The 22,346-nt window shown below is 42.9% G+C and overlaps 1 protein-coding gene across 7 annotated transcripts in view; it reads left to right on the top strand.

Moving 5' to 3' along the window:
* Positions 1–22,346, top strand: part of tanc2b (tetratricopeptide repeat, ankyrin repeat and coiled-coil containing 2b) — a 164,101-nt gene that overhangs the window by 5,888 nt on the left and 135,867 nt on the right. For all 7 annotated transcript variants that reach the window (XM_085761405.1, XM_085761409.1, XM_085761407.1 and 4 more), the window contains exon 2: positions 15,122–15,227. The gene's annotated coding sequence lies outside the window, so the exon portion shown is untranslated. The remainder of the gene's footprint in view (positions 1–15,121; positions 15,228–22,346) is intronic.

The raw sequence follows: 22,346 nt of genomic DNA, 5'->3' as shown, positions 1-22,346 counted from the left end.
AAGATGCTGACATGCAACAGCACGTTCAAACTGATGTGTTTTTTTGTTTTTTGTGTGTGAACGGGGCCTGAGAACAGAGGCTTGTTCTGACCGGGGACGTGTGTGGGAAGTCATTTCCAGTTTCCCCACAGTTTTGCACAGATTTATTTCATATTGGCAGTTACTGCTGCCGTGACCGGAGACTCTGTTTGCTGCATTGCAGCGTTAATGAAATCAAGTTAATCACTTCTCTGTAGACGAGCAGAAGTGTTACACGCGTTATTTCCTTGTGTGCCACCTCTTAAATTACATGGCATTACCTGATTCTGCCAAGATGGCGAGGGCTGTTAGATAACAAAGATTGGCTACGCGGCTGTATCCAATCAGTCTGCCACTCAAACTTTCCCTCCTGGGAGCCAAAGATCCCTGTTAGCCTATTAGCCCGCTGCTGGAGCCGACCCCAGCTGCTGATGGTAGATGAATTAGTAGGAGCCCCAGGAGGGGTCCACGTGCACCCCCCTTATTTTTTTTTCTAGTCTGGATTTTTTGCATCCTTGGAACCTCTAAAATAGAGATTTGGGTGATCCCCGGAACAAAACCTGTCCAAAATGTGTTTTTTGCAATGTTTTAGTACCCCTATGATACCTGTGGAATTGTTGCCAGGAATGCCAGTCAGACTGTCTTTCAAAGACTGTAGCACGCTCAAATTTCGAGCGAGCCCAAAGATAGAGATATCAATGTATTCGGGACAACCTCAGGTTTCCAGTGTGACCAAGTTTGTTAAGCTACCTTGTCAGAAAGGGAGCTAAAAACCTAATGATTTAAAGTCAGATGAAAATTTTGTGAGGGAAAAACAGCCATCTACATGTTTTCAAATGGTCCCTTGACCTGTCACCTAGATGTATGTGAATGGAAATGGGTTATATGGGTACCCACAGGCCTCCCCTATCCAGACATACCTAATTTGTGTGAATCTAATGCCGTTTTGGGGGAGAACCATGCAGTAATTTGCATGCAGTAGCCTACAAATATGTCATTTTCGCCTATATACAAAATGGTGTATTTGACTATTTCTGCACACTGGGGGTTCATAAACAGTCACAGAATTGCATGAATTGGGTATGACTGGATAGCTGAGATGCTTGTGCATCCAGTCAGCCTATTCAATTGTGATTTTAGTCCATTAAGTAGTGTATTGGCACAAATGGTGCTTATTGCTTGTCTTGAGCAATAAAGTCGATAAGAACAAGTTGGGATTACATGTTAAACAACAACCCTAGGCAAGTGTGGGAAGGCCTAAAATACATATTATCAGGGAAACATGGCTGGGTCTGTAAGGTCATTTTAACAGAGGAGCTAAACCACTTCTTTACCCGCTTTGAGAAACCCAAAGCATTCCAGCCTCCCACACACCGCTGCCCATAGTTTCCTCTGAGCATATCCACGGACACACTCTCCCTCAAAGAACATCAGGTTCACAAGTGTGTTTAAGTCAGTGAATCAGAAGACAGCTGCTGATCCTGACGGAGTTCCTGGCAAAGTATTTTAAGTGTGTGCTGATCAGCTGTCTACTGTATTTACAAAAATATTCAACCTCTCGCTGACATAAGCCACTGTCCCTCACTGCCTGAAATCAGCCACCATAATCCCTGTTCCCAAATCCACCACCATCAGCGGCCTCATTGACTTCAGACCCATCACCCTAACACCCGTGGTCACCAAGTGCTTTGAGAGGCTGGTCCTAAGGCACATCAAGGACCGCTTCCCATCAGTTTGCCAACAAGACAAGCAGGTCCACCGAGGACGCTACCTGGAACATCCTTGGACTTCTGTTACAAATACGAATACAAATTACTTTACAAATTAATTTGTCTGTGATTGACCATTCGCAGAAGAGTCTTCTGACAATTTGCAGAAGAGAAGACTCTTTGTAGCTACCTTCAGCCTGATGGCTTTCTTCGTCCTGCAGTGAAGACAGAGGAGCCGTCCACCACCACTGCTTTCCTGGTCCATCAAGGTGTCATGAAGAGGATGATCCAAGTTATTCAGAATGGCCTCCTCCATCTTCAGTGTGGAACTTCAGGGAAACGTCATTGAGGTCAGTGCCTCAGGATGTTTGGCCTGTATCCTAGCAACGACTGCATGGAAAACTTTGCATTGAACTTGAGCAGCAGCCGTTGGTGGGATGTACACAATTGTTATGATTTTGAAACAATCTACTTTCTGAGTCCAATATCTCCGGCTCATCACTCTTGATGGGCAGGGAGTTGACATTTCCCTTGATAATTGACGGCAGAAAGGACCCATTTCATCTCCACTTCCAGGCCTTTAACCTTTACTCCACTAGCATGGCAACCACGAAAGCACATCTTCATCTCAGCTGGAATAGGGTGGCATCCTCCACACTTACTCAATTTTCAGGGAAAGTTAGGATGCTTTTCGACTACAGCTCAGCATTCAATACCATCATACCAGACAAGCTGGTCACACGAAACCTCCCTCCTACCACCTGTGCTTGGATTAAGAATTTTCTTTCTAACCATCCACAGTCTGTTAAAGTTGGTGACAAGAGCTCTTCCATCCTGACTTTTGGAGGCACAAGACTGACCCCCCCCCCCCCTCCTGACCTTGCGGAAAGGGTTTCCACCTTTAAGTTTGTAGGGATCCATATCTCAGAGGATCTATCGTGGTCAGCTGACATAACTGTCCTTGTCCAGAAAGCCCAGCAACGTCTCCCCCTCCGAGGGTCTTGAGATGGAACAAACTGCAGGAAGACCTTCTCATCTCAATTGAGAGTTTGCTGGTGTATGCCATGCCATCTGTATGGTATGCTGGCTGCACTGTGACTGACAGGAAGAGACTGCAGAGAGTGATAAGGTCTGCAGAAGAAGTGATCAGCTGTCCACCTCCCGCCCTGGACTATATTGCTAGCTCTGTTGCCTCTCCAGAGCTACAGCAATTCTCAGTGATCACTCCCATCCAAACCATCACCTGTTCAGCATGCTGCCCTCTGGGAGCAGGTACAGGTCCATCAGGTCCAGGACAAATCATGAACAGTTCCTTCCCCTGAACAGTCATTACTCTAAACACACAGTAACTTAACACAATAATATCCTCAAGAGCTCATGTATGAAATGCAATAACTAATGGTATAGGAGGAAGAAAAATTGCAAACATAAACTACTGTAGGAACCACGGACATGTCCCATACATAATTCCTCTTGCAGAGGAAGCTTGATTTTAGTATTCCTCTTTATCATCAAAAGTCTCTGCTTCAATGGTCTCATCTTGTTGTTCTTCCTCTTCTTCGCTATCTGCCTCCTGTGTGAATATGTCAACCAGAGATGGAGGCATTATCGGTCCAGCCGTCAAAGGTAGCTGCCCGCTTGTAACCTGCAACTCTATGGTTGCAGCGATCAATGTGGGTGGAGAGACAGCACTGTGGTGGATGGTGACAGCATTGTGATGGTGGGAGGTGTCTAAGGTCCACTTCAGACTTAGCTGAGAGGGACTCATCCTCTCTGACCATCTTGTGTATCATCTTCACATGCACTGCATTAACTTTCTTTTGGAGTGGCAGGTTACAAACAGGCAGCTACGCCCATCTCTGAGCAGCCTAAATGACCTACATCTGGTAAATAATATTATATTGTTAACTGTGTTTGCTTTTTTATGTATAACAAGAACATATATTACAAAATGATTTTCACCAGGGATGAGAGAAGAATGAAGATGGAGTACTGTGGAGTACTATGGAGTACTGTGGAGTAGTGTGGACTGCTAGACCCATAATGCCTCCATCTCTGGTTGACATACTCACACAGGAGGCAGATAGTGAAGAAGAGGAAGAAGAGCAAGATGAGACCATTGAAGCAAAAATTTATGATGATGAAGATAACTACTGAAATCAAGCTTCATCTAGAGGAATTCTATAGGGGACATGTCCCTGGTTCCTACAGTAGTTAATGTTTGCAATATTTCTTGCTCCTATGACCATAAGTTATTGCATTTCATACATAGTTACTAAATGGCTACATTTGGTGAAATTACTGTTTAGCACACGTGAATAAATCCTCCAATGTTCATTTCAAAGAGTGATTGAATTATTGCTCATGATAAGCAATAAGCACCATTTGTGCCAATACACTACTTTATAGACTAAAATCACAATTGATTGTGCAGAAATAGTCAAATACACCATTTTGTATATAGGCGGAAATGACATATTTGTAGGCTACTGCATGCAAATTACTGCATGGTTCTCCCCCAAAACTGCATTAGATTCACACAAATTAGGTATGTCTGGATAGGGGAGGCCTGTGGGTACCCATATAACCCATTTCCATTCACATACATCTAGGTGACAGGTCAAGGGACCATTTGAAAACATGTAGATGGCTGTTTTTCCCTCACAAAATTTTCATCTGACTTTAAATCATTAGGTTTTTAGCTCCCTTTCTGACAAGGTAGCTTAACAAACTTGGTCACACTGGAAACCTGAGGTTGTCCCAAATACATTGATATCTCTATCTTTGGGCTCGCTCGAAATTTGAGCGTGCTACAGTCTTTGAAAGACAGTCTGACTGGCATTCCTGGCAACAATTCCACAGGTATCATAGGGGTACTAAAACATTGCAAAAAACACATTTTGGACAGGTTTTGTTCCGGGGATCACCCAAATCTCTATTTTAGAGGTTCCAAGGATGCAAAAAATCCAGACTAGAAAAAAAAATAAGGGGGGTGCACGTGAACCCCTCCTGGGGCTCCTACTAAATGGCAGAGTATTCATCAGGTTTGAAGGCTGCATCTCAACAACAGCAATGATACAAGCACAGCCTTACGGAAGCGTATTGCATTCACTTGAATAATAATTTTTTAAAAATCCAGTTTTTCTGGGTAATTTATTTTTTTAGTTAGTTTTTTTGAATATTTTTTTCTGTTTTTCTGACAAATTTTCCCCCCTGTTTTTCTGAGTAATTTATTTTCTGTTTTTCGGGGTAATTTTTTTCTGACTTAGCTATTGAGATTTCAAAATCCCGTGAGAAGCTCCCACCTGCAAGTAACATAAGGACTGATTTCAAAATAAAGGTGCTACATCAAACTGCTCTGATATTGTCTGAGTGACACTCTCTGAGGTAGTGTTCTGTAATAACAGGTAGTTTCCTTTCAATATAAATCTGAATTTACTGGGAACAGTGAAAATAAGAAAAATGAGTGGGGGATTCCTTTGAAAAGCTACAATGCCGGTGATAGCTTGACTGTATTTTGGAGCATATCCATGGATGTATCTCATGGATCTAAGATTTAATAGATCCGTGATGAAGTGGAGGCTTGACTGCAGTGGTTAAACGTTACTTGCAGGTGGGAGCTTCTCGCGGGATTTTGAAATCTCTGTAAGTCAGAAAAAAATTACCCCGAAAAACAGGAGGAAAAAAAAATCCACGATAAAACTTGTCAGAAAAACAGAAAAAATTACTCAGAAAAACTGAAATAATTACCCCGAAAAACAAACCAAAAAACAAATGACTTAAGTGAATGCAATACGCTTCTGTACAGCCTTTATTTTTTGCAATGTGATGGTGAAAATATTCACTGGTACACCCACTAGATACTTCCTGATGTCTCCTGTGCAGCATCATCATCATCATCATCACTTCTGTGCTCATCCTCCTCCTCCTCCTCTGTTCTCCTCAGTCACATCTGGTGTCAGTATTAGCAGATTATCGGACGACTTTGCCATCCGCAGTGAAAGCTGCGCCTTTCAACAGCGAGCTATAAAAGGTTCAGCGTAAGATAAATAGGGGGTTACCACCGTGCCACCTACTTAATGCCTGTACATCGACGCCACCGCTGCCAAGGCTTTGTAACGTGATCTGTGGGCTGCTGTGAAGTTGTCAATGAAACACTACGGCTCTGTCATATCTAAATAGCTCCACTGTTCATCTCTGTGTGTGTGTGTGGCGCTCAGTTAGCAGTGGGAGATATATAGGGCCTCTGAAGCGAAGCGCCCCTTAATGGGTTCACTTCATTATAATTTGCCAGGCATTTCTGTGTCTGCAGAACATAGTGGACACGTTGTTGTTTAATCCAGCAGCCTCCGTTGGCTTTGTGCGCTAAAACAGGGTGTGACGACGAGCGTAGGAGTGTGGAAGAAAAGGGATTTTTTAAATGAAAAGTAGCGTTGTTTTGAGTCTGAGCCCACACTGTTGTCAATGATCGCCTTTGTGTTAAACGCCCGTGATTAAGGAGGAAGGGGTGTGTGGAGAGGAGGACGCAGATGCAACCTGAGCCATCTTGAGTTGCAAACATGTTTGTTATGGCTGACAAACCACGCCATCCACTCCACAGCTTGTTTTGTCAGCTACTGCTTTTATACTCCAAAGCGTGTGTGTGTGTGTGTGTGTGTGTGTGACCTTGCATCTTCCCATGAGGAGCGAGATAATATCCAGCGAGAGGCCGGTTTACAGCGTGGTCGTGGTGCAGAGCTGAGCTGAATCGGGGCAGCTTATTCTGATTGTTTTAAAAAAAATATTCACAGCTTTATTCACACATTCCTCTGAGCTGACGACATTAGTTTGTTATCGGTCGTCACTGTCGGCGAGGAATTCTCCGGTTTTATCGTTTCATCTTGTTTGAGATATTCCCGACTAATCTTATCGCGTCATTTGGCACCACCATAGACAGTCAGACAAGTCTCCATGTTTTCATTCCAGCTGCACAGGTCCACATCTGGTGAGAATGATCGTCATCGTCGTGTCGAAAATGAATCAGAAGCCATTTAAAAAAGTTGATTTGGGTGATTTCATTGAATAAAAGTGCCTTGTGAAGGTCCATCTTTTCAAATGTGATGCTTTCAGCTCCAATTTCAGTCCAAGTCGAAACGGGTCGACATTCAAACCTTTATGCACTACAAATTAAAAGCTTTTTGATATCACACTTCCTCTTGTGCTGCCAAACGTAATATGAAAAACCTTATTTCTGTGCTCGGCCTTGGTCTAAGTAAATAAATGTGAAACTGACCGAGGAGGACTGTGACTATCTCATCACTGTGGCTGAACTCGATTCCACTTTTGAATTTTCTCATGGTTTGGCGTCACATCCTTGCCATGGAAATGTTTCTGTTTAGTGTAACTGTGTGCAGGTTCAAATGAGTGTAGCTGCTGAATAGGATGAATAAGACACGAAAATGCGAAATACTGTGAAATATTTCGTATCAAGACCATTCATATCAGCAGTGATGTGAATATGCAACGCAACAATTATAAACCAAAGTTTCGCTTTGCGTCAGGTGTACAACACACAACTACTCGTTGATTATCCTTCTTGTACTCAACACCGCAGCTCACAGCAACTCACCGTCCGATCACTGTCCTGACAGTGGAGTTGTTCATCAACACTTTGCCCCACATTGTCCAATTATTGTCTTTGTAATGTTTGTGTCCCTTGTCAAACAAGACAGGGTGGTGAGAGACACAGATTGTTGACATTGTTGTCATGGTGTTGTGTAGGTGTTGTGTAGGTGGGTGGGTGGGTGTAAGGGCCTTAAGTTTTATTTACAGGCGCCATGCCTTCACACTGACTTCACACTCATAGTCCTCATACCTGTAACCTGACTCACACAGCTAGACGTAATGTAACGTAACAACAACAATGGCACGCCTGAAACGCGTCCTTGTGGCGTCGATCGACATAATACCGGCATGTTTAGTCGACTTATAATGTTTGGAGTTTGTTAATGGCAGTGTTGCACACCTGAATATTTGCTTATTTATCACAAATCATATCGTCATTGCAGTGTCATCGCACATCGGACATTTTGCTGATATCATGCAGGCCTACTGCCGAACAAGCCAAACGTGTAATATTTGCTAGTTGCACTTTAAACGTCATTTGAAAATAGTATTTTTTGGACACATTTTAAAATCGTATTTATATTTATATTGATTCATAGGTAGAAGAGAACCTAAGTGACGTTTCACACTGCCACTGTGTGAATGCAGCCTCCACAAACAACAGAATCTGATTAAATAAGTCACAGTTAAGTGAAGTGGCTCCTGCCCTGCGTGCTGTCAGTCTGCAGCTGTGTAATGCTACGTGGCACAGCATGCGAGCTATTTTTAAGGCTCCTTTCAGCCACACTTTTGTGTTTTGCTCGAGCCAAGATGGTTTTACTTAGGCCACGCACACTTGTAAATTTCAAAAGGGAAAGCCGAAGCAGATCAAAAAGATGCTTTCATTTTTTTTCGGTTCAACCAAATGTCAGATTATTGACCGCAGTGCCTGCAGCTGTATGGGGTTTGTGCAGAAAAGCCTCCACTGTAGTTTGACTGTTGGGTAGCTTTAAGTTCTCTAACCCTTGGTGGCACCGGGTTTTTGTGTTACCGTATGTGTGTTAATGCAGAGACAAACAAAATGCATTGAAACCCCTTTTTGTATAAGGATTAGCTAGTTTCCTATGTTATGAGAAGATAAATGGCCGTGGTGACAGATCCCATACAAGGCGGCAGCGGGGCTCATTCCAGTGAGTGGCCTTCTTCAACAGTGGCTTGTTTTGAAGGTAGGGGAGTGGTCTGGTCTACTTGGCCTCCAGTCACCGAAAATATGTCCTTGTTCAGGCATGAGAGTTCATTGTGTTGGCAGTCAGAACACAGAGTCCCCTCTGAGTCTGTCTAAAAATACTCCCTACCACCTCTGCCCCAAACTGCACACCAAGGGGCAGGAATAAAAGAGGAGCTGCATGAGGCTGGGTGAGTAAATACCATACGCAAACATGCAGCCAAATGCATTTCTCTGCAACACACCCTTCAAGCTGGAAAGCATAAAAGACCAACTAAGCTCTTAATTCATCCAGTGCTGCAGAGTAACACAATACATTTAGTCAAGTAATTCCATTTTGTGCCACTTTATACTTCCGTGCTGCTGCATTGTGGAAGTAAATGCACTTTTCACTCCGCTGTATTTATCTGGCAGCTTCAGTTACACACAGATTAGTAATAGCAATAATTACAACCCAACAATGTAGTATACAATGTTACAATGGGACAGTTATCTAAAAATAAAGGTCTGAAATTACAGCTTTTTCTTGTAGCGGAGCATCTTTACAGTGTGATATTGGTTTTTTTCTGAGAACTTTCTTACTCTTTCGTTCCCATGGTACCTTTAAATGAAAAAAAAAAATCTATGTGGATATTTCCAAACAATGTGTTCTTTGAAGATCTAAGATTTGAAGGTTACATTGCCTGATCTGACGCAATTGCTTGACAGCTGTTCTCCCAGTGCTAAAAAGCCTGAGAGTGCCAGCCCTCCCTCAAGGTAAAGGGGTCAGCCGGTTTCACAGTGGGCGACAGGAAGCCAGAGGGACCGCCATGTCTAAATGCCTAATGAGCCTCTAATTGATATCCAGCTGAAAACCCCACAGAGTGTTAATGCCACTTCCAAGGAAACTATAATATGTTTCCTTTTCATTTAGCCAACAAGACGCAGGAGGCCCCGAAGCATACATTTTTAACATGGACTCGGCGGTAATGAGAGCTAATGACACAGAGGTTGGCTGGGGAAATTGTCTGTATTAATGCACATAAGATAACACACACACACACACACATTGACACCATTGGAAACAAGTTCTATAAAAAAAAGGGATTCATACTCTTCCTTTAATCTGTTCCTCCTCTGGTCAGTCACAGTCTTTACGCCTCCTCTGGCTGCAGATGTCTGGGATCCTCCAGGCTCTGTGACCATGTTAGTTGCTGTAATATTCCCGGCGTCCTCTCTCGCTCTCTCTCTCTTTTTTACGAGATATAACTGCTGTAATGAGACGGATTTTAAGAAAGAGGCTAATCTTATGCCACGCTTTAAACCAGCTCTCTTAACCATATCCCATTCTCAACGCTTTGAAGGCTCCAGCCCCTTTTTGCCAGAGCAGCTTTCAGACTGCATTTGCCCTAAACGATTCATTCATCTCGATCAACGCTGAATAAGATCAAACTAGTGCTCAAAATAGCTGAGTGGCTGCAAAGCATCTGCAGATTTCTCATTGTTTTTTTTCCAATGTGCACCAACAGATGGCACGTTGTGTTTGTTTGGCAAAAAAAAAAAAAAAAGCTCACTGTGTTAATTCAGAGACACTTTGTCATTCAAACCTGTACCTGCCACTTAAAGCACACGGACACCTGCTGGGCGCCTGCTCTATTTTGGCTTGCTGTGATAAAACGGTTGGTGAATTTTTAGGTTTCTTAGGATATAAGTAGGTTGTTGGAGGCAGAGCGCACATGGATTTGCGGTCTCATATTTTACATGTTTATGGTGTTTTTATTTGAAGTTGAAGTTGAGATCCATAAGAAGATGTATTAGTAGTTTTAAGAGCCAAAAACTTTCTCAGTGTTGAAATCTCCTCTCAGGTTTCTCTCTGGAGCTCTAGCAATGGCAGATCAGTGCGTCCATTAAAAACACAGGAGGCCCTTTTTGCTCTTTTCTGATTGGCTTTCCCTCCTTGTGACATCACAAAGTTATAGAAGTCTAGATGTCTTGTTTTAAAGGGGAAGTATAAGTTTGGTCTCTTCTCCTAACCCTCCTCTCGGCCATGTGCATTTGTTTTCAACGAAGCCGGTGAGAAATCAATTCATGGAGCGGTGGATAACGTTATTTATCATATACAATGTTACCATGTGTATATTTGTGTAGTTGTATCTGTCAAAAACAAGAGATTACGGGTTACGGGGCATGTTTGTGTCGCAGTGCTAGAGAGCCTCCATTCTCCCTGGAACAGGTTACAAGTTAGTTTTTTTTCAACCGTCACTATTACCCTGAAGCCCTTTAATTAAGGTAAAAATGTGGCAGAGTTAAGGTAAAAATTGTTCCTCTTTAAGACTGCTGATGGCTTCCACACATCGGTACTATGACAGTATTAGTAATAAAGTAAAGTAATTCGTATTGGTAGGATTAATACAGAACACCATCCTGCTTTATAATGAATTAAGACATGGAAACCTCACTTCTGACTATACAGTATGCCACCTTTTAAAAGTCAGTCCAAAGCCTGTGTGTGTGTGTGTTTGGACGCCACATGGTGCTTTTCAGCCTCTCTTTTACTGGCACCCCACATGACAGCAGTGGCTACATGTTTTAATGAACTGTTAAGGGACTATTTCTTATTCTGAGTGTGTGATGAAAAGTCACATGTGCTTAAATGATGCTGGAGCAGGTGAAAACAAGTTTTGCTTCACATTAGTAACACAGCTCTGTGGTTGTGGAGGACTAATGGTGGAAAGCAGACGGGGGACATACTGGGACTAGGAGACAACTTGGGAATACAAAAATAAAGTTGTTTTAAAAGTTGAACATTTTTTAATTAACTTTATGCAAATTGTGGAAAGAAATTTCTCCTGGAAGCTCTGAGGTGCTCAGCTGAAAAAAAAAATTGGCAGTGGTGAGTCAGGTGTCTGAGTCTTGTCTGGAGTTCTTCCCCTTTGCTCCTTTGCATTCGAGATGACAAAAATGTTGTTTATTTAAGGTCACAGTGATGAATGAGAAGTTGCGTATGTGGAATAACAGACAACATTTGAGATGTTTAGTTTGAGCTTTGAGGCCATGATGATGATGTAGATGTTTGGTATGCTTTGTTTGTATATCAACTTACAAATGACTTATTGTTTGTGTGATTATTTAAGATCTGTGACAGAGATGCACGGACTGGGAAGTTTCACACTTAGGCTACACAATAAACTTTATTGTTGCAGTAAATACAACAGTGGAAATCAAATTAAAATAGATAATAACTGTAAATAATAGAGCCGCTAGTTCAACAAAAGTATTTAAAAACCTGACTGACTGGTGGTGAAAATGATGGGACGGTCGGTTATTGAATCCTAATGTTGACAGATCGGGCTCGTCAAACACATCGGGGAGCGAATTAGCCACAGAAGCGCAAAAAGACCATGAAAACAATTGATGAGTCGTCTGAAAGGCAACAACTGCTCTCATTGTATAGTAACTGTCTTGTCTTTTGTATGACTCCAGATTGACACATGGAATAAAGACAGTATTGATCCTATTCTCCATCTAGCCTCCATTCAATTTGCAATTACAAGCCTGTCTTTATTTGCTCTGAATTCACAGCGGCTTGTTTTCCTGATCTCCAGCCCTGACAGTATAATGTAAATTAAGTGGCAATAACAGTGGTAGGTGATATTTCTTTTCCCCTCCTCCTCTTCTTCTTCTTCTTTTTTCTTTCTTTCTTAATGCTAGTAATTGGTCTGCACTCTGCAGCGCCCTGTGTTTTTATTTCTCAGACCCTCAGCGGGTAGATATAACATGGCCATGGAGAAGTCGGACACCTTGTTGTGAGCGTGGAGTCTGGTCTAAGCCGGCCAATTTGTCTGAGTGGCTGTTCCCTCCGGTCGGCTCAGAGAGTCTTGTTCTCGATGTGAAGCAGCGCACGTTAGCCGCTGATTAGGAGGCAAACATGGATGTTACACAGAGGCATTCATTTGTATTACATGAAAGCTTCAACACTTGTGGCCTATGAGGACGGAGATGAGAGGAGGAGGAGGAGGGGGGGTTGCGCTTTAAATGCCATATTTATCAGCCAAGTGGGGATTTTGGAGTGTCGGTCGCATAATTTGTTTTGATCTAATTTCTGGCCTTTTCAGTGAATAATACAGACACCCAGTGGACAAAGGAGAATTATGCATTCTGTCACATGATTGAGGTTTCAGCGGGCCGTCTGTGGGACCGAGGTTCTGCCTGCTTTCGCTGCGACAGTCCGTATCGTCATAAACCAGACAAACAGCACAGCACAGTACAGGGAGGTGTTTTTTTTTCTTTTTTTCTTTGCACTATTGCTTCTCCTCTAATCATCATCTACTGAGGGGACAGCTGCCCGAGCCTCTGTGACCCCCACTGGCTCCAAGTGACAAGTGGAGCTGACCTTGGAAAATGTTATGTGTCTTTTTTTTCTTCTCTTTTTCTCTCTGTAGCCTCTGCCATTTTTTTATTTAACCCCCAAACCATTAGCGACTCGACCGTCTCCAGTAAAACTCCTCCGCTGCTGCGTGAAAACTGTTTGAACAAACTAAGAAAAGAGACAGAAAAAGAAAATGCAGAAGAGACAAAAGAAGTTTCTGATGGGGGAGATTGCATTTCATCAAAGGATCAGTGTGTGGGATTTTACAAACATTTTATAATTGCTTCAAATTAAAAAATAAAGCCAAGTGTTACCCCAAGCATCACAGAAGCCATTTAAATTCCCCCTCCAAGCGTGCAAAGCCCCCGAACACAAGCGCTTTCCAAAAAAAAAAAAAAAAAATCAAATGAACGATGGAGATACGACTCTCTTACTGTTTCTCATTATTATTGCTGTAACTTATTCAGACTCCCATTGGTTGGGCTCGGCTTAATTAATGTGTTGGCAACTTGGTGAAAAATTCAGATTAAGTCTTGCAAAATGTTCCCCACTGAGAGCAATGTGGAAAACTATAATTAGAAAGTGAGAGAAGTATTCAAAGTCCACGTGACACCCTCGAGGAATCTTGATTATGGTGTTGCAGTTGGTCTGACGACTTCTTTTGTGCCTAAGTGACGTTCAGCTTCCTGTTTCAAAACCATCGTCTTCGTTGACTGCATTGATCTCGCAGAAGCAGAACTGAGGGTTTTTTATTTATTTATTTTTTTGGTGTTTGCACGTTTTCACCTGTTTTTATTTGACAAATAATGGATTTTATTTTTTTTTATATAACTTAAAGGAGCTATATGTAAAACTGTGGCCAAAACTGTTGCTGTAGGTTGCCAGATAGCCACATGCTAACCTCTGCTCTGCTCCAGCTTTGTGGCTATGGTACCCCAAGACTACGTAGTAATAGAACGAAAAGAACCGGGAAAAAAACTGTATACATGCACTGGGAAAATAGATTGTTGTGCAAAAAGCTAGGTGTGTGTCTAGCTAAAAAATTAGCTACTCCTGCATCTGTCCTCAAATTCTTCTTCGCTTTCAGTCGTCTCCATCTTCCCGTTTTTGTTTCTGCTTTTGTCAATACGTCTGAGAGTCATAGCGAGGTCTTTTAATGTTGGTAACGTCAGACATAATCCACAGTGCTGCTTGTAGCTGCAGCTCAGTGGTAACTGGCAACCTGGGTGCCGAAACACCACTGACTTTCTGATTGGTAAGATAGCGGTGGGTGGAGCAACAACAGGCCAAAACACAAAATCAAAACATAAACATAATTTTAATTTGGTGGTGCTGCCATTTAAATGCGAATATTCTGGCTGTACTATTGTGTATTGTTGTCAGTTGGGTCTCTGCTGACATATTCAGTGATTCTATGAAATTGTCATACATTTCTTACATATTATAGCTCCTTTAGCTTCAAACAAGTGTTGCATGTGCGAATAAAGCTTTAAAGGACCAATTGTGTCTGTTTTGCTGTTGCTTCTTAACTTGTTAAAGAGCTTCAGCCATCATCAAGTAAAGGAATGAACCTTTTATTTAACAGCTGTTGATGCTAATATTAGCTATGTAGCAAATGTAGTTCCTTTTTTTTAACCTTCATCTTTGTAAAGATTATTTTGGTGTTTGTTTTATTGCGCAAAGAAATAACTAACTAACTTTGATTTATTTACGTCTCCCTCCCTGATTTCAGTGTTTCTCATCACATAACGTCTCCCACACAGAAATTTCAACCCCCCCCCCCTCTCTCTCTCTTACCCGCTGCTGTAATGACATAATGACACATTTGGCGTGGAGTGCTTTGGGGGCTGCGTGGCCCGACATCACAGCTCTGAATGCAGCACTTCATGTCAGATAACAACCCCCCCCTCTCTCACCCCTCCTGCTGAAGAGAGTGACAACTGTCCACTGTCCCAGTCTGCCCTTTGACAACAAGCGCCCTTGTTGTAGCCTTCCCCAGACAGAGCAGCCGCCCGCTGTTTGTCCTCTCTGTTTGGGAAAAGATCATCAACAGTGAACGGAGTGGACAGTGACAGCACCGTAGTAGTAGACTTAACCACGCCACTGAGCCGGATGTCAGATTGTGCTGTCTGCCGATTTTCTGCTGTGTGTCAATACGGGGGCCTCTCTCGGTCCGTTGATCTCCTCGAGTTCCAAGTTTTATTTTTTTTATTTTTTCTCTTTGGTTGCCTTTTGTAGAGAACTGTCGGGCATCCCCTCTGGAGAGGAATCGGGACCAAGTGAAATGTAGCGCCTCACTGCCCTCAAAGCCGGATTTGGAGACCTGCCCTGCCGTCTACTCATGGTGAGTCATCTCTCAAGTTTCACGCCACTTGAACCGTCGTATATCACTGGGACCTCTTTACAACCTATTGATGCATCACACCAAGGTCATCACATGGAGTGACATTCACAGAACAGAGACGCATTGTTAACCTCCTGTTTCGCAACCCAGACCCAAAGAGATGAGTTATGTGTCATGCTACTACTGTATGTGGTGATTTCTATGGATTATTGTGTGGTAGATCTATTTCAGTGAATGATCTGACTAGTTTCTTCACAGTGGAAAGTCACACAAGCAGCATTAGATCAGCTACTCATGTGTTCTCAAAGGTAAAATGACTGTTTTTGTTAATGGAGTCTGGTCTGCTTTGAACACAGAGTTGTACCTCCTGTTTCTGGTTAAACAACCTTTAATAACAATGTGAATCTGTCAGTGGCTTAAGCCTGATTTGGTAAAATCTAAGTATTTACATCCAAAAATGTCATGTCAACTCAATTCAATTCAATTTTATTGTCATGAAAAACCTTGTTCAACATGGGAGTGAGAAGCCATTCTCCCCATGTCAAAAAGACAGCAGCCATTTCGAATAAGAAATTTAAAGATAAGAAAATTAGAATAAATAAAAATAGATGAAAATTAAAAATAAAGTGCGCCGGTTGCAGTTAGTTGGGGGAAGGTGCCAGGTGCATGTGTATGTAAAACAGTCAGTGTGGAAATGAGGCAGGTCCTTTTACTTTTAAAGTGCTGATCAGTCAACTCCCTTCTGGCGGTCTATCTGACATTATCATATGGGCCTTGAGCTTGTTTTAACATGTCAGGAAAACAAGCTGCGCATGAGTAAGCTTACGGGACATCGCTTGTCTTTACCAGAAATAACATCAACTTTTTCCATTTAGTCCTAGTTTTCTGAATGAACTTAAGCTCAAACTTTTATTAAATTGATTTGAGTGCTTATCGAAGACTTTGCTGAATTTAAATTTTCATTTTTCTACTTGGTCGTAGTGAGGCGGGAGAGCAAATAACTCTGCAGCTTATCCAGGAAAACTCTATCGACATTTTCGCAATACGTGTGGTGTGGCGCTGTGTGGTGGTGGAGGTGCCGTCGCCCCCTCCAGAAGCTGTCCATCAAAAACAGTCTTATTTTTGAAGAAGTGTCCCCCAGCGCTGATCGATGTGTCGGCTTCGGGCCATATGTAATTACTGTGCAGCTGGCCAGCCATGAAATTGTTGTTTGGCTCTGAAATGGATCCAAAGTCATTTCATTTCACAAGAAGTTTTTCAGAGCCGAGCCCTTTCTGGTGCTGCCGTGGTCCAAATGAACGACCACGAGCAGTTTTACCAGTAAATAAGGTAGAGAGAGAGGAGAAGGAGGCGTCTGCAGGCTCATTGCCAGGCTTTAAGGTCGTCTTTATCCAAACACATTATGTCTCTAATCTGTTTAGATTTTTAGAAGTGCTCGTCTGAAGATGAACAGCTTCTGTCAGCTGTTTAAGGCAGCGTGGAGCTCGCGGTATGCGGAGAGAGGTATGCGGAGTGACAGTTGCTCGCCTCACATGTATGCAGCTGCGGCCTGTGCGATGCGGCCCCGGCAAATGGAGTGGAAGAGTAGTCCCATTAAACCCCGGCTCTCCTCAGAGAAAGAGGCTAACAGCTCTGAATGCCGGCCTCTCACACTCCCAGGCAGAAAGTGCTGACACAAATTTTTTGTCTGACTAAAATGCCTCCTGACCGCATGACACTGGCTCTTTTCTTCCTCCTGGGATTAAAGCAACGGGGCTGCACAAAAGACGCACAGTGTGCAAGTGCCTCTGAGGAGATGGCATAAATTATAATCATACCATAAACTGGCGCAAAGGCTCTGCATTTCTCACATTTCAGGGGGTGAGGGAGGAATTCCTTTGTTTGACTAGTTAATTGGGCGTAAACGCGTAAAAAAAAAAGAGAAAAAAACTTTATTTTTCTGTATTTCGCATGTTACATCCTGGGAAACAAATGGGTTTTGCTCCATCAAACTCTCTCTCTCTCTGTCTTGTTCTGCGACATCTATTCAAAGAAACAAATCCTGTAATTTTTCCATGTGTGCTGGAGCCGGAGCGAGACCCTGTCCGCCGTGTCCCTGCTTTTTTGGCCCCTGCAGCGTAGATCTGTCAGGTTGTGATTGACGCGGTGTGGCTCCTGTGTTGGCCATCGCTGCAGATGTGCACAGACAGGAGGACGGTGTTTCAGGGCACATACAGTAAAGCAACCGGCCTCCCAGTCGTTGAATTGTGCAAGTCATCAAATGTGATGGTACCGTTCACCTCCCAGAAAGTTTTGATGGTGAATTTTTGTCCAACACGAACAAGCTATTGGCCGAATGTCCACACGGTCACGGAGCTTCACCCAAAGCAATCTTTTTCTTGTTTGTTTTGAATTTTTTTCGGCATTGTTTCAAGAAATAACTGCATACACATGGATCTGCTGAAACAAATAGCCTAAACATCACAAATGGAGAAGAAGATGGAAAGCTTCCCCGCTGTTTTCAAACTCCAAACATTCTAAGTCCATTATTATGCTCCCTTTTCCACAAATTAAAATAGTTCCCAGGTGTCTTAAAGACATGTATGTGACATGCTTCGGTCAAAATCCCCCAAGGATCAAACATCACAGCTCTGTTCATCCTCTCCAAACAGCCCTGTTCAGAACGGCTGGTTTCAGTGCCTGTCCCTTTAAATGCAAATGAACCACTGCTTGCCCCGCCCCTTCTACAGGTACCAGGTAGGGGTGGGATTATGCAAATTCGAATCCTAGTTACATTACTGAAAGACATCTGAGGGAACAGCTTGTAAAACCACGTAGATTTCAACCTAGGGAGCCTGCACATTACAGATTTTTTTGTCAATTCTCACATTTTGGGGTCCAGAAGGCAAGACAAACACCGAAATATATGTTAAAGAGCCTTCAAAAAGTGATATCTCCATAATATGTCTCCTTTAAATGTTGACAGGGAGTAGTGTCAGTGCAAATATGACGATCGATGATGATTTAACGGGCGCGATTCAGCCACAGTGTCCGAAGGTCCTTGTTGTTGTTGTTATGTCACGACCGTAGACTAGTACCTAGTATATTCTTGGGCCATTTTTGCCTTTTATTTGACCGTTTATTTGAGAGAGACAGGAAATGGGAAGACAGAAAGAGGGGGAATGACATGCAGTAAGTGGGATTCGAACCGGGCCCAACTGCAACGAGGACTGTAGCCTCTGAATATGGGGTGCATGCTCTACCGACTGCACCACACGGCCATACATACAATACATACATCCATCGGTGTTGCTCAGGTTACAGGTTAGAGCGGCGGGGGGTATAACATCATAGTTTCACTAAAGATCTGTTTTGGCCGTCTACACGAAAACGCTGGGATTTTCCCGCTTTGGGACCTGTTTCCAAAAAATATCGCCCCCCCCCACACACACACACCACAAAACGTCGTTTCCATCTGGTCCAAACGGCGAAACGATAACAAACGTATGCGGATTCACTCGTAGTCACGAATTCCTCCACTCTCATGTTCCTGTTACAGTGAAGCAAACAGCTGCATTTGTGATTCTCCCAGTAGCTACTAGTCGTGCTTTGACCAATCAGATGCTTCAGGCAGTACATCTCTGGTGAGTTCAGGGAGGGGGGGGGGCAATGATGGGGATGATCAGTGTTGTCAAGTCGCTGCATCTGGATCTAAAGACGATGGCTGCTCCCCAGCGGGGTTGGTGGGTGTTTATACAGCCCTTAGCTACTGAAGGGGAGTCGTGTCAAATCTGACACGCTGAAACCCACAAACGCCAACACTGACAGCCAGTTGTGACGAAAACCAATTTACAGGCAAAATAAATTCTGTTTGAATTGCGGGGGAGCTGTCCTCCCTGGCTTGATCTTTCTGCTTTTTTTCTTCTTTTCTTTTTTTAAAGTCATCTTGTATGATGGTAGGCTGGCTGTTTTTTTTTCTTCTTCTGCTTCTTTTCTCTCTTTGGGCTCTGCTGGGACTTGTCATTGCAAATCCACCAGATTCTGCAGCAGATGAGGAGAGTGAAGAGTTTATTTTTTCGCAGTAGCTGGAATGTGGAAGGAGCGTGATGCAGGTAGCGCCTCATTGTTACTAAACGACACGAGACGAGAAAGAGTCTGAGTCAGAGAGACAGCTTTGATTTTTTTTCTCTCAGAGTCATGACTGAACACATTAGTATTGACAAAATTATGAGTTCATGTGTTTGAAATGGCCTAAATGTTCTGCCTATTGAAGCCTCTGTTTGCACTCTGACTGAAATAATGTACAACTGTACTGACAGTACAAATACAGGATGGCATGAAAAGCCTATTGAAGGTGTTTTATTTTTATTTTTTTAACAAACATTTTTCTGCCGCTGAGTCCAGGGTGAGCTGATGTGTTGGGCTTCAAAACCACAAATCTGAGATGTTTTGATGAGCAGCATGGTAATTAAAGAGGAACTGTGCAAGATTTTTTACCTTAATTAAAAAGCTTCGGAGTAATTGTGATGGTAAAATGACTTATTACAGGGAGAATGGAGGCTCTCCACCTTCCACTTAGCTTCTCTTGGCCAAAAACCAGCCTTGCAAGATCAGCGCCTCCAACCCGGTGTCTAAGATCTGATCTCGCAAGAAACATGGACTGTTTTATGGCACTGCGACACAAACACTCTTGTTAAAGTTACCGTTAGGGCTGGGTATCGCTACTGATTTACTGAATCAATTCAATTCCGATTCACAAGGTCCCTCGATTCAATTCGATATTGATTCATTCAGAGATATTTCGGTTTTAATACCAGTTTGGCTTGGTTATGAAAGAGATTTTCACAGAACTAATGCTGCAAATTGTACAAGGATGGAACTTTCTAACCTGGTGCATTATTATATTATAATAATGTTTACATTAAAAATTGACCCAAAAGCAGTTACATTAATGTACATTTATTTAACATGACCCACTGCAGATGTTTAACAGTACAACTGCTTTAACAGTCGATCGCATGAGACTAACAGAGGAAGCGAGCTAAGGATTTTATGAATCGATATCAGATCTTACACATGAAGATCGATATGAATCGGAAATAGATTTTTTAAACCCAGCCCTAGTTACCGTTGTTGAAAACAAGTGCACATGGCCAGGAGGTAGGCAGAGTAGTAGTAGTAGTAGTAGTAGTAGTAGTAGTAGTAGTAGTAGTAGTAGTAGTAGTAGTAGTAGTAGTAGTAGTAGTAGTAGTTTATTTCAGTCCATTCATACAATCAGGATTACTACGTCAAGTAGAGCTGAAAGGCGAAGGCTGTAGCTGCAGCTTATTTTGCCTGACCTATTTTAAAAAAAGAAAGTTTACACAACATAACAAGACAAGAACAGTTATCAGAGTTTTTTTTTACAGTGAAAATATGCACTCTGAAACTGTAGGGGGAACTGGAGAGGAAAACAAACAACCAAAACAGAGAAAAAGCGACAGAACTTGCATAGTTCCCCTTTATACTGTATTTAGGTGCAACAACAGACAACATAGTTAGAGTTAAAAACACTGCATGGTTGGTTGAATAAATGATACTGTCACCAGCCACTTCTTTATCAGTCGGGGTTAGGTCCTGGGAGTTCATGCTCTGATGCCACCACACAGAACACGGAAGGAAAACAATCCCTCACTGGCTTCCCACCAGGCTGCTGCTGACAGTGTCAACTGGAATGAGTGACTAATCCAGAGCTCTCCTTACCGGGAATTGAACCCATGTTTATGTGGGTGAGAGTTTTGCCCCTCCTCTCCCACGACTCACTCACTCACTCACTCACTAATGTACAAAACATGAGACATGACAGGGCTACTTCCAAGTCACATGCTGCAGCAGGAAACCCATTTGCACAACTACAAAGGCTCTTAAAGCCATGCCATTAAACATAATGGTGCCCACCCGGCTCCCTGTCCACACTCTGCTAGTCAGCCCCCAGCACAGGAATGAAAGGGGGACAGATATCAGTCTGTGCAGATGTATGAGCTTGAGAAATAACTGAATGAAGGGCTTGAATAGAAAAATCTGCATTGTAGGTTTTTAGCACAATTTCCTTTACATTTTATTCTTGTTTGACTTCATGCATAATAATTACGGAGGGCAGGAGGAGACGCAGCCCAGTGAAACTGTAGCGCATTAATTTTCTCTCAGTCGAAATAAACGGCGACTGCTTTTCCACCACTTCCCTCAAAAACCCCACCTCAGTACTTCCTGTGTGATTTCTGGACATAATGCAGCAAAACCGCAGCGTTTTGTGGTTCTTCCTCCGATTATCCGAACTTGAATGTGCTGCAAACCCATGAAACATCTCACGTTCAGCCTGATTCAGTCCTGATTCTGCCAAGTCGATCATGTTTTTCCCCCCACATCTCTATCCCAGCATTTATCATAATTAATGTGCGCATGGGAGTGTAAGTATGCGGCATACGCGGAGGTAAACAGAGACATCAAACCATCATCTGGAGCTTTTGAGGGAATTCTTTAAAGCGATGCTCCTGCGGGACCGTGTATGTGCACAGGTTTGTTGAAAATCAGCTCCTCCTCTCTCGTCTCTGCCAGCCCTCATTGACAGCTGGGCCCAGCTAACAGCTGCCCCCCCCCCCCCCCCTCCCTCCCTCACAATCGAATACATTAAAAAAACAAAAAAGAGCTGGCAGCAGGCACGCACTTTGTCGGAGAGAGCAAGTGGTTTTTTTTGTTGTTGTAAAGCCACAGTGAATTTGTGGGTGGTCTCTCCTGACCACGGTCACAAGGTGTTGACTGGCCTTTTTAGTCCAGTTAATTTCAGTTTAGTCCTCAGGGGGAAGATTTGGTTTAGGATTTTAACGTTGAATAGAGTGAAGGAGAAACTGTTTTTTTGGGACATTTTAAAGAGATAACATGACGACCGCAGGAACCTTGATGAAAGAGGACAATACACACCATTTTGCCTAGGTTAGACAGAGATTGTGCTTGCAGAATACCCTCCACCCCTCAATCACTGTTTAAACAGAAATTCTCAGCATGTCCAACTGAGTAAAAATGGTTAATCAAGGTAAAAAGGTAGCTACAGGCAAACAAAAACGGAGACTCCTATGTAACCCTCTGCATTAATACAAATTTCCT

The sequence above is a fragment of the Trachurus japonicus genome, chromosome 19 (genome assembly GCF_045865225.1).
Source record: "Trachurus japonicus isolate A0001 chromosome 19, Traja_1.0".
In the NCBI taxonomy this organism is placed as follows: domain Eukaryota; kingdom Metazoa; phylum Chordata; class Actinopteri; order Carangiformes; family Carangidae; genus Trachurus; species Trachurus japonicus.
This window is presented reverse-complemented; position numbering and strand designations above follow the sequence as displayed.